The 14,781-nt window shown below is 43.9% G+C and overlaps 1 protein-coding gene across 2 annotated transcripts in view; it reads right to left on the reverse strand.

Moving 5' to 3' along the window:
* The window catches only part of FAM3D (FAM3 metabolism regulating signaling molecule D), a 53,392-nt gene that overhangs the window by 19,250 nt on the left and 19,361 nt on the right, over positions 1 to 14,781 (reverse strand). The gene's annotated exons all lie outside the window — the stretch shown is intronic.

Consider the following 14,781-nt stretch of genomic DNA (forward strand, 5'->3'; position numbering starts at 1 on the left):
AAAAAAAAGGGGAGGGGTGGCGAAGACCCAAATCAATAAAATCAGAGATGAAAAAGGAAATTAACAACAGACACTACAGAAAACAATCATCAGGAATTACTACAAAGAGTTATATGCCAACCAATTGGGAAATTTAGAAGACATGGATAGATCCTGGACACATACAATCTACCAAAATTGAGCCATGAAGACACAGAAAATCTAAAGAGACAAGTAACAAAGATGGAAATTGAATCACTAATAAAGACCCTCTCAACAAAGAAAATCCCAGGACCAGATGGCTTCACTGCTGAATTCTACCAGACATTTAGAGAACTAATTCCAATTCTTCTCAAGCTATTCAAAACAATCAAAAGGGAGGGAATCAATCCTTTCAAACTCTTTCTATGAGGCCAGCATTACCTTAATTCCTAAACCAGAAAAAGATACTTCAGAGAAAGGGAACTATATAGACCAATATCCTTGATTAACACAGATGCAAAAATCCTCAACAAAATATTGGCTAACTGAATCTATCAACACATCAGAAAGATCACTCATGTGGGCAAAGTGGGATTTATTCCTGGTATGCAGGGGTGGTTCAACATTCACAAATCAATAAAAGTGATACACTACATTAACCAACTGAAGAAAAAAACCATATGATTATCTTAACAGATTCAGAGAAAGCATTTGATGAAATGCAACATCCTTTCATGATGAAAGCCTTAAGCAAATTGAGTTTAGAAGGAACATTCTTCAACACAATCAAGGCAATATATGACAAACCCATGGCCAGCATCCTACTGAATGGGCAATAGCTGGAAGCATTGAAGCTGGAAATCAGCAACTCAGGAATCTCTAGAGTATATGAAAACACATGGAGACTGAACAATATGCTCCTGAATGAACAGTGGGTCATAGAAGAACTCAAAAGAGGAAGAAAAAAGGTCTGGAAACAAATGAAGACAACAATACAATATAAAAAAACTTAAAGGATAGAGCAAAAGCAGTGTCAAGAGAAAAGTTTATAGCAATAGGTGCCTACATCAAGAAACTGGAAAAGCACAAAATAAATGGGCTATTACTCCATCTCAAGGGTCTACAAAAACAACAGGAAACCAAACCCAAAAGTAGTAGGAAAAAAGAAATAATTAAAATTAGAGAAGAAATCAACCAAGTTGAAACCAATAAAATAATACAAAAGATCAGCAAAATAAAGAGCTGGTTCTTTGGAAAAAAAAAAAAAAACAACAAAAACCAAACCAAACCAAAGCAAATTGACACACCAGTGGCCCAACTAACCAAATGAAGGACAGGTAAGACCCAAATCAATAACATTAGAGATGAAAAAGGCAATGTAACAACAGACACCACAGAAATAAAAAGACTTATCACATATTACTTCAATGAGCTATATGGCAACAAACTGGGAAATCTTGAAGAAATGGATAGACTCCTGGACACATACAACCTACCTACATTGAGCCATGAAGACACAGAAAACCTAAATAGACCCAAAGCTAAGACAGAAATTGAATCAGTAATGCAGGCCCTCCCAACAAAGAAAAGCCCAGGACCGGATGGATTCATGGCTGAATTCTAGCAGACATGTAAAGAACTAACTCCAATTCTTCTCAAGTTATTCAAAACAATTGAAAGAGAGGGAATCCTCCCACATTCTTTCTACAAAGCCAGCATCACCTTAATTTCTAAACCTGAAAAAGATGCAACAGAGAAAGAGAGTTACAGACCAATTTCCCTGATGAACATAGATGGGAAAATCCTCAACAAAATTCTAGCCAATTGAATCCAACAACACATCAGAAAGCTCATCCACCCAGACCAAGTGGGAATTATGCCTGGTATGCAGGGATGGTTCAACATTTGCAAATCAATCAATGTGATGCACCACATTAACCAACTGAAGAAAAAAAAAAACAGATGATTGTCTCAATAGATGCAGAGAAAGCATTTGGTAAAACACAACACCCTTTCATGATGAAAACTCTAAACAAATTGGGTATAGAAGGAGCATTCCTCAACACAATCAAGGCAATTTATGACAAACCTACGGCTAGCATCCTATTGAATGGGGAAAAGTTAGAAGTATTCCAGCTGAGATCTGGTACCAGACATGGATGCTCACCATCACTATTCAATATATACCTGGAAGTTTTTCAGAACCATTAGGCAAGAAAAAGAAATCAAAGGGATACAAATTAGGAAGGAGGAAGTCAAACTATTCCTATTTGCAGATGACATGATCCTACATATAGAGGATCCAATGATTCCACTGGGAGACTATCAGAACTCATAAAAGAGTTTGGCAAAGTAGCAGGATATAAAGTCAATACACAAAAATCAACAGCCTTTGTAAACACAGGCAATGCCTTGGCTAAGAAAGAACATCTAATATCAATCACATTCATAATAGCTACAAAATAAAATCAAATACCTTGGAACAAATCTACCAAGGATGTCAAATATCTCCATGATAATAATTATAAAACATTAAAGAAAGAAATAGAAGAAGATAAAAAATGGAAAATTCTTCCATATTCATGGATTGGAAGAATCAGTATCATCAAAATGTCCATTCTTCCAAAAGCAATTTATAGAGTCAATGCAATTCCAATCAAAATACCAACTATTCTTCTAAGATCTAGAAAAAAATGATGCTGAAATTCATACGGAGGCACTGGAGACCTCGAATAGCTAAAGCAATCTTATATAACAAAACAAAGCCGGAGGCATCACAATACCAGGTTTCAAGACATACTATAAGGAAGTTATAATCAAAACAGCCTGGTACTGGTACAAAAATAGATGACAGACCAAGGGAAAAGAATAGAAACACTAGAAATCAATTCAAACATCTATAAACAAGTTATATTTGATCAAGGAGCTAAAACCCACCCCTGGAGAAAGGACAGTCTCTAAAACAAACGGTGCTGGGAAAACATGCAGAAGTATGAAGCAAGTCCCTCACCTTACACCTTACATAAAAATCCACTCAACATGGATTAAAGACCTAAATATATGACCCAACACCAACAAATTATTAGAGAACATTGGGGAAACCCTGCAAGACACTGGCATTGGCAAAGGGTTCTTGGAAAAGACCCCAGAGGCACAGGCAGTCAAAGCCAAAATTAACAAATGGGATTACTTTAAATTGAGAAGTTTTTGTATGGCAAAAGAAATAGCAAAGTGAAGAGGCAACCAACAGAATGAGAGAAATTTTTTGCAGACTATGCAACTGATAAAGGATTAATAATCAGAATATACAAAGAGATCAAGAAACTCCATAATAACAGAACAACTCAGTTAAGAGATGGGCCAAGTACTTAAACAGACATTTTTCAAAAGAAGAAATACAAATTGCCAACAGACACATGAAATTGTTCAGGATCACTAGCCATCAGGGAAATACAAATCAAAACCACAATGAGGTTTCACCTCACCCCAATTAGAGTGGCTCTCATTCAGAAATCAACGAACAACAAATGTTGGTGAGGATGTGGGGAAAAAGATACATTGATTTGCTGTTGGTAGGAATACAAACTGGTAAAACCACTACTGAAGACAGTTTAGAGATACCTCAGAAATCTGAATACACTCCTATGATATGACCCAGCCATCCCACTCCTGCGAATTTACCCAAGGGAAATGAAATCAGCAAATAAAAGTGTTACCTGTACTTCCATGTTTATTGCAGCTCAATTCACAATAGCTAAGACATGCAATCAACCTAAATGCCCATCAATGAAGACTGGATAAAGAAGTTATGGGATATGAACTCTATGGAATAATACACAGCAGTTAAAAAAATGAAATATGGGTCATTTGCAACAAAATGAATGCATCTAGAAAACATCATACTGGGGCTGGTGCTGTGGCACAATGGGTTAACGCCCTGGCCTAAAGCGCTGGCATCCCATATGGGCGCCAGTCTACTTCCGGCTGCTCTACTTCCAGTCTAGCTCTCTGCTATGGCCTGGGAAAGCAGTAGAAGACTGCCTAAGAGCTTAGGCCCCTGCACCTGTGTGAGAGACCTGGAAGAAGCTCCTGGCTCCTGGCTTCGGATTGGCGCAGCCCCTGCCATTGCGGCCAATTGGGGAGTGAACCATCAGATGGAAGACCTCTCTCTCTCTCTCTCTCTCTCTCTCTCTCTGCCTCTCTTCTCTCTGTGTAACTCTGACTTTGAAATAAATAAATAAATCTTAAAAAAAGAAAACATCATATTTAGTAAAATAAGCCAGAACCAAAGGGACAAATACCATGTGTTCTTCCTGATCTGTATTAACTATCAGAGTGCCTGAAAAGAAAGCCATAGAAGTGAAATTGATACTATGAGAAGCAATGACTTGAACAGCCCTTGTCTTGACTGTCAAGTAACAGTTTATTATTTTATTATTTTTTTCTACTTAATACCATTGCTTGAACTCTTTATTTAACATAGAATTATTCACAGGTGTATAAATCCAATTGAAAAATAGATCCCATTAAAAATTAAGAGTGAGAATAAGAGAAGTAGTAACTGTACAGCTTGGCACACATTCTCACGGACTTACCCCTGAGGGTAAAGCTAAAAACTTGCCATGGGACTCCAAATCCTATTAAGCTAGGTGGTACTAATGCCATCTTACATGTTAAAGTGATCATATTAAGTGTGTAATTGATCATAAAGATAGGATTAAGTGTCAAAGGGGTCACATAAATAAGACCAAATCAATAGAATTAAAAAAGGAGAGAATGTTCCAACATGGGAAGCAGTCCACACCACAGGCTCATAGAATGACAAATACCCTAAACAGCACTCTGACCTTAGAATCAGCCCTTAAGGCATTCGGATCTGGCTGAAAAGCCCATGAGAGCATTTCAGGCATGGAAAGCCAAGACATTGTGGCAAAATATCATCTTCATGAAGGATCTCTGTGAGTGAGAAAGAAAGGGCCATCAAAGAAATGTACTTTTCTATGAAGGGAGGAGAGAACTTCTACTTTGCTTATGGCCTTGTCTAAATACTGATGGAGTTTGTGGATTCAAAAGGCTTCCATAGCCTTGGTAGCTCATATCAAGAACCTCAGGTGATCACTGACATCCTAAATAAGAGTATCATTTGTTAAATCAACAACAGAATCACTGTGTACTTACTTCCCATGTAGGACCTCTGTCCTTAATGAGTTGTACTATGAGAACTAACTGTAAAACTTGTTTTCAAACAGTACTTTATACTTTGTGTGTCTGTGTGGATGAAACTGTGGAAATATTTACTTAGTATAGAGTTGGTCTTCTGTACATAAAGTTAATTAAAAACCAATCTTAATGAAGAATGGGATGGGAAAGGGAGTAGGAGGTGGGATGGGAGTGGGGGTAGGAGGGTGAGTATGGGGAAAGTAACTGTTATATGAAACTAAACTGTACCTATGAACTTTGTATTCATTAAATAAAACTTTCTAAAAAAATGATGTTGAAACTCATATGGAAATACAGGAGACCATTGAAGGACCCTTATGGGGGAGAGGGACAAGAGGCTAGGCCTGGGCAGATATCAGGGGCTTCTTAAGAGGTTAGATGTTCCCCAGGGTCCAGCGGGCACGTTCTCTGGGAAGGAAAAGTCTATCCCCTTTAGAGAACCTCTAGGCATGCCCAGAGCAGAGCTGCCACTCCCCTTCGGAGAGTCTCAGTACTCTCCTCAGCATTCTCCTCAGCTGGTTCCCTTAGCACTCTCCTCAGCATTCTCTTCAGCTGGTTTCCTCAGCACTCTCCTCAGCATTCTCCGGTATGCTAACTGTCCCTCCGAACCGGCCAATCCCATATGCTAATTTGTTGACTATATAACCTGTGTGAAACTGCCGCTCAGGGCTCCTCACCGCCTTAGGTGGGGGCCCGTTTGCGCAAACGTACAATAAATACCTCATGCTTTTTGCATCAACTGGTCTGGAGTCTGGATTTTTGGGCATCCTCTCGAGCAAGTGGGCATCTCTACAACTGAGAGGTCCAACATTTTGGCGCCCAACGTGGGGCTCGAGGTCGCCCTCAGACCCATTCTCTGCAGGACCAGTTGGAGGTATAATTAAGTGTTTTCTGTTTGTTGTTCTTCGTCTTGAGTATTCTGACTGGATTCTGACTGGAGTATTCTGACTGGCCAGTATCTGACCTGACTCTGTGGGACCAGTGGGGGAGGCAGGCGTGCCCAGCAACCCCTGGTCCGTTCCCTGGAGGACGCTCCGGGTTATGAGGGGAAACCCTCGGTCCGTTCCCCCGGAAGACGCTCCCGGGGTGGTCTGGAGGTGGGTCGGAGACCAAGTCTCCCTCCTTCCCGGGGAGGGCTGGTCAGGCAGCCGCTCCCAAAACTAGCGCAAGCCATGTGGTTTGTCTTGCTTATTGTATATGTTTGTGCATTGGCTGTTCTTTTTGTTTGGGCTGAAATCCTTGCACACATGGGTCAACAAATAACCACCCCTTTAAGTCTCACTCTAGATCACTGGAAGGACGTTCGAGAACGCGCGCGCCACCTCTCAGTGGAGATTAAAAGGAAACAATGGGCAAAATTCTGTTCCTCAGAATGGCCGGCCTTCGAGGTCGGCTGGCCAAGGAACGGCACTTTTAACCTCGATATTATTTTACAGATTAAGGCGCGGGTCTTTCAGCCAGGATCCAATGGACACCCTGATCAGGTGCCCTACATTACTACGTGGGAGGATCTTTCACGTAATCCCCCTCCCTGGATAGAACCCTTCTCCTTCCCGACGGAGCCCATACGGACCCCGTTACCCCCTCCTCCTATCCCGGTTGTGCCAACCTCCTCCCTATACCCTCTGAAGGAGATTCGAGATCCAAAACCTGACAAGCCACCGGTTCTTCCGGCTGATCAGGACTTTCTGCGCTTTGACTCTCCCCCACCCTATCTTCCCGGCCAGCCTGCTCCCCCGCAGGAACTCACACAACAACCAGAGCGGGATGTGCAACCTTCTGCACCATCCCCTGATTCCACGAGGGCAGGGGAAGAAGTCTCAGCGCCTTCCCCGCCCTCCAGCCGCCTGCGCCTCCGTCGGGGGCAGGCAGGGGGCTCGGGAAGCGTTTGGACTTCACAGGCTTTTCCTCTTCGCTCGGTGGCTGGCCAGATGCAGTACTGGCCATTTTCTGCTTCCGATCTTTACAATTGGAAAACCCATAACCCCTCTTTCTCTCAGGACCCCCAGGCTCTGACTGGGCTGGTCGAGTCAATTTTATTGACTCATCAGCCCACCTGGGATGATTGTCAGCAGCTTCTGCAGACCCTCCTCACTACTGAGGAAAAGCAGCGTGTCTACCTTGAGGCACGGAAAAACGTCCCTGGAGCAGATGGCCAACCGACTCTACTGCTAAATGAAATCGAGGAGGCGTTTCCCTCAACCCGTCCTGATTGGGACTACACCACCGTTGCTGGTAGGGAGCGACTTCGTCTTTATCGCCAGATTCTCCTTGCGGGTCTCAGAGGGGCTGGAAAGCGCCCCACCAATTTGGCCAAGGTACGTGCAGTAGTACAGGGGGCTGAGGAAACGCCGGCAGGCTTCCTAGAAAGATTAATGGAAGCCTACCGTATGTATACCCCGTTTGACCCCCTGGCAGAGGACCGGCAGGGAGATGTAATCATGTCCTTTATAGGACAGTCAGCGCCGGACATCCGCAATAAATTGCAGCGGCTAGAGGGGCTTCAGGGGTATATTATACAAGATTTAATAAAGGAGGCAGAAAAGATTTACAACAAAAGGGAGATCCGAGAGGAGAAGGAGGAAAGAATCCGCAAGGAGCAGGAGGAAAGGGAAGACAAAAGAGACAAAAGACGTAATCGAGAGCCTAGTAGAATTTTGGCCACCGTAGTGCAGGATACAGAAAGGAGTAGACCAGGACAGAATAGGGACTTGGGAGACAAACGAAAGCCTCGGGTGGAAAGAGATCAATGTGCCTATTGTAAAGAAAGAGGACACTGGGTCAAAGACTGCCCGAAGAAAACACAGGGACCAAAGAGGAGACCAGTTCCAATCCTGTCCCTGGAAGAAGACGACTAGGTGAGTCAGGGCCAGGAACCCCCCCCTGAGCCCAGGATAACCCTTGAAGTGGGGGGCAGACCGGTAACCTTCCTGATTGACACGGGAGCCCAGCACTCGGTACTGACTTCAGAAAAAGGGCCTTTAAGCTCCAAGATTTTCCTCAGGCCTGGGCAGAGACTGCGGGAATAGGGCTGGCCGTCAACCGGCCTCCCTTGATCTGAAGCCCACGGCCATTCCCGTGTCAGTTCGTCAATATCCGATGGGCAAGGAAGCTAAGGAAGGTATCCGGCCACATATCCATAGACTGTTACACCTAGGCATTTTAAAACCTTGTCGTTCACCTTGGAGCGCCCCCCTACTACCAGTAGAGAGGCCTGGTACGGGTGACTGCCGCCCGGTACAGGACTTGCGGGAGGTTAACGGGAGAGCGGAGGATATGCATCCCACGGTGCCCAACCCCTACAATCTGCTAAGTACCTTGCCTCCGACCCACGTATGGTGCACTGTGTTGGATCTAAAAGGTGCATTCTTTTGTTTAAGACTGAGCCCTCAGAGCCAATCCATCTTTGCTTTTGAGTGGAAAGACCCAGAGACCGGGTTTTCAGGACAACTCACCTGGACAAGGTTGCCCCAAGGATTTAAAAACTTGCCTACCTTGTTTGACGAAGCTCTGCACCTCGATTTGGCCGACTTCCGAGTCAACCATCCGGACCTGGTCCTCCTGCAATATGTGGACGACCTCCTCCTTGCCGCTGAAACTGAGCAGAGCTGCCACTCTCCTCAGCATTCTCCTCAGCAATTCATTGCCCCGGGCACCAACGAGGAGACGACCCCGTAGCAAGGGGAAACGGGATGGCAGACGAGGCCGCTAGGGCGGCAGCCCTGAGCCAACAGGTGCTCCCGTTAAAGACAATTGAGCCCACCCAAGTATCGAGGGAACCACCTTTCCTCTATTCGGACCAAGACTTAGATACGATTCAGCGGCTCGGTGCAGAATATGATGAACAAATAAGGGTTTGGAGGCTCGGAGAGAAAATAGTCTTGCCACACCAATTGGCTAAAGAAATAATTACCAGCCTCCATCAATGGACTCATTTGGGATACAAAAAGCTAAAAGCAGCCTTACAGGAAGATAGGCAGACTTACTACATCCCCGGACTTGACTCTTTAGCCCAGCAGGTGACTGAATCCTGTGTTCCGTGTGCCAAGGTAAATGCCAGACACCTCAAGCTCCCGGAGGGAGCTAGGGTAAGAGGAGACCGACCAGGAATCAACTGGGAGGTCGATTTCACTGAGATAAGGCCGGGCAGTTATGGGAATAAGTATCTTCTAGTTTTTGTAGACACCTTCTCCGGATGGACTGAGGCATTCCCCACAAAACGGGAAACCGCCCAGGTGGTCGTCAAGAAGATCATAGAGGAGATCTTCCCCCGGTTCGGCTTGCTTAAGGTAATCGGGTCCGACAATGGCCCAGCGTTTGTCTCCCAGGTAAGTCAGTTGGTGGCCAAAGCATTAGGCATAAATTGGAAATTGCACTGTGCCTATAGACCCCAAAGTTCAGGACAGGTAGAAAGAATGAACAGAACAATTAAAGAGACCTTGACCAAATTAGCGTTGGAGACTGGTGTTAAAGACTGGGTCCAACTCCTCCCTATGGTGTTGTTCCGGGTCCGAAACACGCCCTCTCATTGCGGGCTGACACCATACGAAATCCTTTATGGAGGGCCCCCACCAGTAGCAGGCTTGCTTGACCTTGCCAGTGACTCCGTTGCCGATGCCCCTAAGTTACAGGCCCGGTTGAGAGCACTCCAGATCATCCAGAACCAGGTCTGGAAACCTCTTGCAGCAGCCTACCAACCCAAGACGACAACCATTCCACATCCTTTCCAAATCGGTGATGCTGTGTATGTCCGAAGGCACCAATCTAAGACTCTAGAGCCCCGGTGGAAAGGCCCCTTCACTGTGCTGTTGACAACTCCCACCGCTCTCAAGGTCGACGGAATCGCTGCTTGGGTCCACGCCTCACACGTGAAGCAAGCACCACCTCCCCAGGGCCCCGAGGATCCGGATAGACCAGCCAAATGGAAGCTCCAGCGCACTCAGAACCCACTCAAGCTAAGACTTTCAAAAACTGTTTAATATTTATGATGTTCCTGGCCTTTCCCCATTGTTTTTCCAATCCCCATGCTCCGCAATTGTTAACGTGGAACCTAACCCAGTCCAGTAAGAACAGAGTTTCCTCCCTCCAGTGAGGCAGGTTCTCCCCAGGCCGGTTCAATAGATTTTAAGATTAAAATCTTTGCAAAAAGAAAAGGAGGGAATGAAGGACCCTTATGGGGGAGAGGGACAAGAGGCTAGGCCTGGGCAGATATCAGGGGCTTCTTAAGAGGTTAGATGTTCCCCAGGGTCCAGCGGGCACGTTCTCTGGGAAGGAAAAGTCTATCCCCTTTAGAGAACCTCTAGGCATGCCCAGAGCAGAGCTGCCACTCCCCTTCGGAGAGTCTCAGTACTCTCCTCAGCATTCTCCTCAGCTGGTTCCCTTAGCACTCTCCTCAGCATTCTCTTCAGCTGGTTCCCTCAGCACTCTCCTCAGCATTCTCCGGTATGCTAATTGTCCCTCCGAACCGGCCAATCCCATATGCTAATTTGTTGACTATATAACCTGTGTGAAACTGCCGCTCAGGGCTCCTCACCGCCTTAGGTGGGGGCCCGTTTGCGCAAACGTACAATAAATACCTCATGCTTTTTGCATCAACTGGTCTGGAGTCTGGATTTTTGGGCGTCCTCTCGAGCAAGTGGGCATCTCTACAACTGAGAGGTCCAACACCATGAATAGCTAAAGCAATCTTATACAATAAAAACAAAGCTAGAGGCGTCACAATACCTGATTTCAAGACATACTACAAGGCAGTTATAATCAAACCAGCCTGGTATTGGTATAAAAACAGACTTTTAGACCAATAGAACAGAATAACGACACCAGAAATCAATCCAAGAATCTACAACCAACTTATCTTTGACAAAGGAGCTAAAATCAATCCCTGGAGCAAGGACAGTCTCTTCAACAAATGGTGCTGGGAAAACTGGATCACCACATGCAAAGCATGAAGACCCCTAACTTGCACCTTTCACTAAAATCCACCCAAAAAAAGACTAAAGACCTAAATCTATGACCTGACATTATGAGATTATTAGAGAGCATTAGGGAAGCCCTACAAGACATCTTTATAGACAAAGAGCTGTTGGCAAAGACCCCAGAGGCATAGGCAATCAAAGCCAAAATTGACAAATCGGATTATATCAAATTGAGAAGCTTCTGCACTGCAAAAGAAACAACCAGCAAATTAAAGAGGCAACCAACAGAATGGGAGAAAATATTTGCAAACCGTACAATTGATAAAGGATTAATAATCAGAAAATATAGCAAGAAATTCAACAACAACAAAACAATCTGGTTAAGAAGTGGGCAAAGGACTTAAACAGACATTTGTCAAAAGAGGAAATCCAAATGGCTAACAGACACAGGAAAAAACTCTCAGGATTGCTAGCCATCAGAGAAATGCAAATCAAAACCACAGTGAGGTTTCACTTCATCCCCCTTTCAATGGCTTTCATACAGAAATCAACAAACAACAAATGCTGGCAAGGATGTGGAGGAAAAGTTACCCTAATTCACTGTTGGTGGCAAACAAAGTATGCAGATACATCAGAAGTCTAAATATAGACCTACCATGTGACCCAGGCATCCCACTCCTGGGAAGCTATCCAAGGGAAAAGAAATCAGCATATGAAAGAGTTATCTACACCTCCATGCTTATCACAGTTCAATTCACAATAGCAAAGACATGGAATCAACCCAAATGACCCTCATGAAGATTGGATAAAGAAATTATGGGATATGTACACCATGGAATACAACACAGCAGTTAAAAAAATGTAATCTGGTTATTTGCAACAAAATGGGTTAAACTGGAAAACATCATACTTAGTGAAATAAGCCAGTCCCAAAGGGACAATTCTATATGTTCTCCCTGACCTGTGATAACTAATACAGCATCTAAAAGACAACATACAGAAATGAAAACAACAATTTGAGAAGCAACGATTTGGGACAGCACTCTCTTGATTATTGAGGAACAACTTTTTATTCTATATTTTTGTTTCTTTTCCTTACCTTTCTTTTATACGATTCATTGAACACTATACTTAACAGAGTTGATTATATCATCATGGAGTGGATGAATCACTATAATCAATTTCCACACTACCAAAAGCAATTTACAGATTCAATGAAGCCCTCATCAAAATACCAAAAACATTCTTTGCAGATCTAGAGAAAACTATGCTGAAATTCCTATGGAAACACAAGAGACACTGAATGGGTAAAACAATCTTATACGACAAAAACAAAGCAGGAAGCATCACAATATCTGATTTCAAGACATCTTAAGGGAAGTCATAATCCAAACAGCCTGGTACTGGGACAAAAACAGACTTTTAGACCAATGGAACAGCACAGAAACTCCCGAAATCAAACAATGCATCTACAACCAACTTATCTTTGATAAAAGAGCGAAAATCAACCAATGGAGCAAGGACAGTCTCTTCAACAAACAGTGCTGGGGAATCTGGATCTCCACATGCAGAAGAGTGAAGCAAGACCTATATCTTACACCTTACACAAAAACCCACTCAACATGGATCAAAGACCTAAATCTACAACCCAATACTATCAAATTATAATAAAACATGTGAGAAACTACAAGACATTGGCATAGGCAAGGAATTCTTGGAAAAGACCCCAGAAGCACAGGCAGTCAAAGCCAATATTAACAAATGGGACTACATCATGCTGAGGAGTTTCTGTAAAGCAACAGAAACACTCAGCAAGGGAAGAGCAACCGACAGAAAGGGAGGAAATATTTGCTAGCTATGCTACTGTTAAAGGGTTAACATCTGGAATATATAAAGAGCTCCAGAAACTCAACAACAACAAACAATCCAGTGAAGAAATGGGCACAGGACTTAAACAGGCATTTTTTTCAAGAGAGGAAATTCAGGTGGCCAACACACACTGTGAAAATGCTCACGACCACTAGCCATCAGGGAAATGCAGATCAAAACCACGAGGTTTCACCTTACTCCAGTTAAAAAGGCTCACATACAGAAATCAACAAATGACAAATGCTGGCGAGAACATGGGGGAACCTACCGCAGGATCCACTGCTGGTGGGAAGTAAACAGGTGCACCCACTGAGGAAGACAGTAAGGAGGTGCCTCAGCAATCTGAATATAGACCTACCGTATGATCCGGCCATCCCACTCCTGGGAAGTCAGCATACGAAAGAATTATCTGTACCCCCATGTTCATAGCAGCATAATTTACAGTAGCTAAGATATGGACTCAACCCAGATGCCCATCAACTGCTGAGTGGATTACGAAACTACAGTACATATACACACCATGGAGTACTACTCAGCTGTAATAAAAAATGAAATCCTTTCCTGCAACAAGGTGGATGCAACTGGAAACCATTATACTTATTGAAATAAGACAGTCCCCAAAGGACAGATATCCTATGTTTTCCCTGATCCGACATAATAGAATACCCGAACAGTAATGTATTAGAGTAAACAGACATTTTGAGAACATGTGATTGTTTATAGCCCTGGTCTCCTCCACTGAGGAACAGGTTATGTTTGTTTTGTTCTCTTTCTCTTCATACTATTCATTGAGCTCCTTTATTGCAAGTAGGGTTAACTATATGATCATTAAATATCCTGAAAATAGATCATTGCAAAAATCAAGAATGGGAATCTGAGAGGGAGAAGGAGGAAGAGTCAGACTGTAGGTGGGAGGAAGAGTGGGGGCAAGTCCCACTATGCTCCTAAATCTATACATATGGAATAAATTAAACTTGGATAACTTAAATAAAAATAAAAAATAGGAGCAAAGAAAACACACACACACACACTAAAAAATAGGAGCAACCCCAAAAATCATTCTGATGACTTCAAAGCTCTTGAATTCTGCAATAAATAGTATTTGGTTTTGAAAAACAAGTAGCAACAAGAATGATGACCGCCATTATTCACACTTAAATGGAAAATCTGCAACTCCTGAAGGCAAAGGGACCTGCAGTGAGCTGAGTGGCACTCAGATGCCCTGAGCACAGGAGCCTGAATTTGCCTTGGTGGGTTGTGTGGCACAAGGAGGCAGGAGTCCTGGTGCCCCACTCGCCTCAGACCTGGTGTTTTGGAGTAAGTTGCAGTTCTCACAATCTGCCACTAGATGGAGATATTGCAGAAGGGATGCCAGCTCTGTATGTGACTTGACAGGGGCCTGGGGCAGGACAACACAGAGACTTCCACAGGGCGCTAGGGAGGGAGTCCACAAAACCTGAAACTGCTTTTGTGATTGTGTGGGCTTGAGTTTTTCCGGAACTGGAGAGCGAGGGTGTGGGTGTAGAAGGCCAGCGTTTCAACAGTTGCCCAAAGGAACATATGCTTCATCGAGGACTAAGAGTTGCCTGACAGCTACCTGTCCCAGCAACGCTTCTGGCACTCGGCTCTGAGGCCCAGATGTCATTTGTAGGATTTTCCCTGGCTGGCAATCAGTAGGCACTGCATATATGCTTGGAGACATTTCTAGTCAAGGTAGGTAGTTCAGTGCAAAGACGACGACCTGGAATCAGCCAGATCTGGTTTCAGATCTATTTGAGTCCATTGGCTGTGTGACCCTGGGAAAGTTGCTTAACCT

The sequence above is a fragment of the Lepus europaeus genome, chromosome 9 (genome assembly GCF_033115175.1).
Source record: "Lepus europaeus isolate LE1 chromosome 9, mLepTim1.pri, whole genome shotgun sequence".
Lineage (NCBI taxonomy): Eukaryota > Metazoa > Chordata > Mammalia > Lagomorpha > Leporidae > Lepus > Lepus europaeus.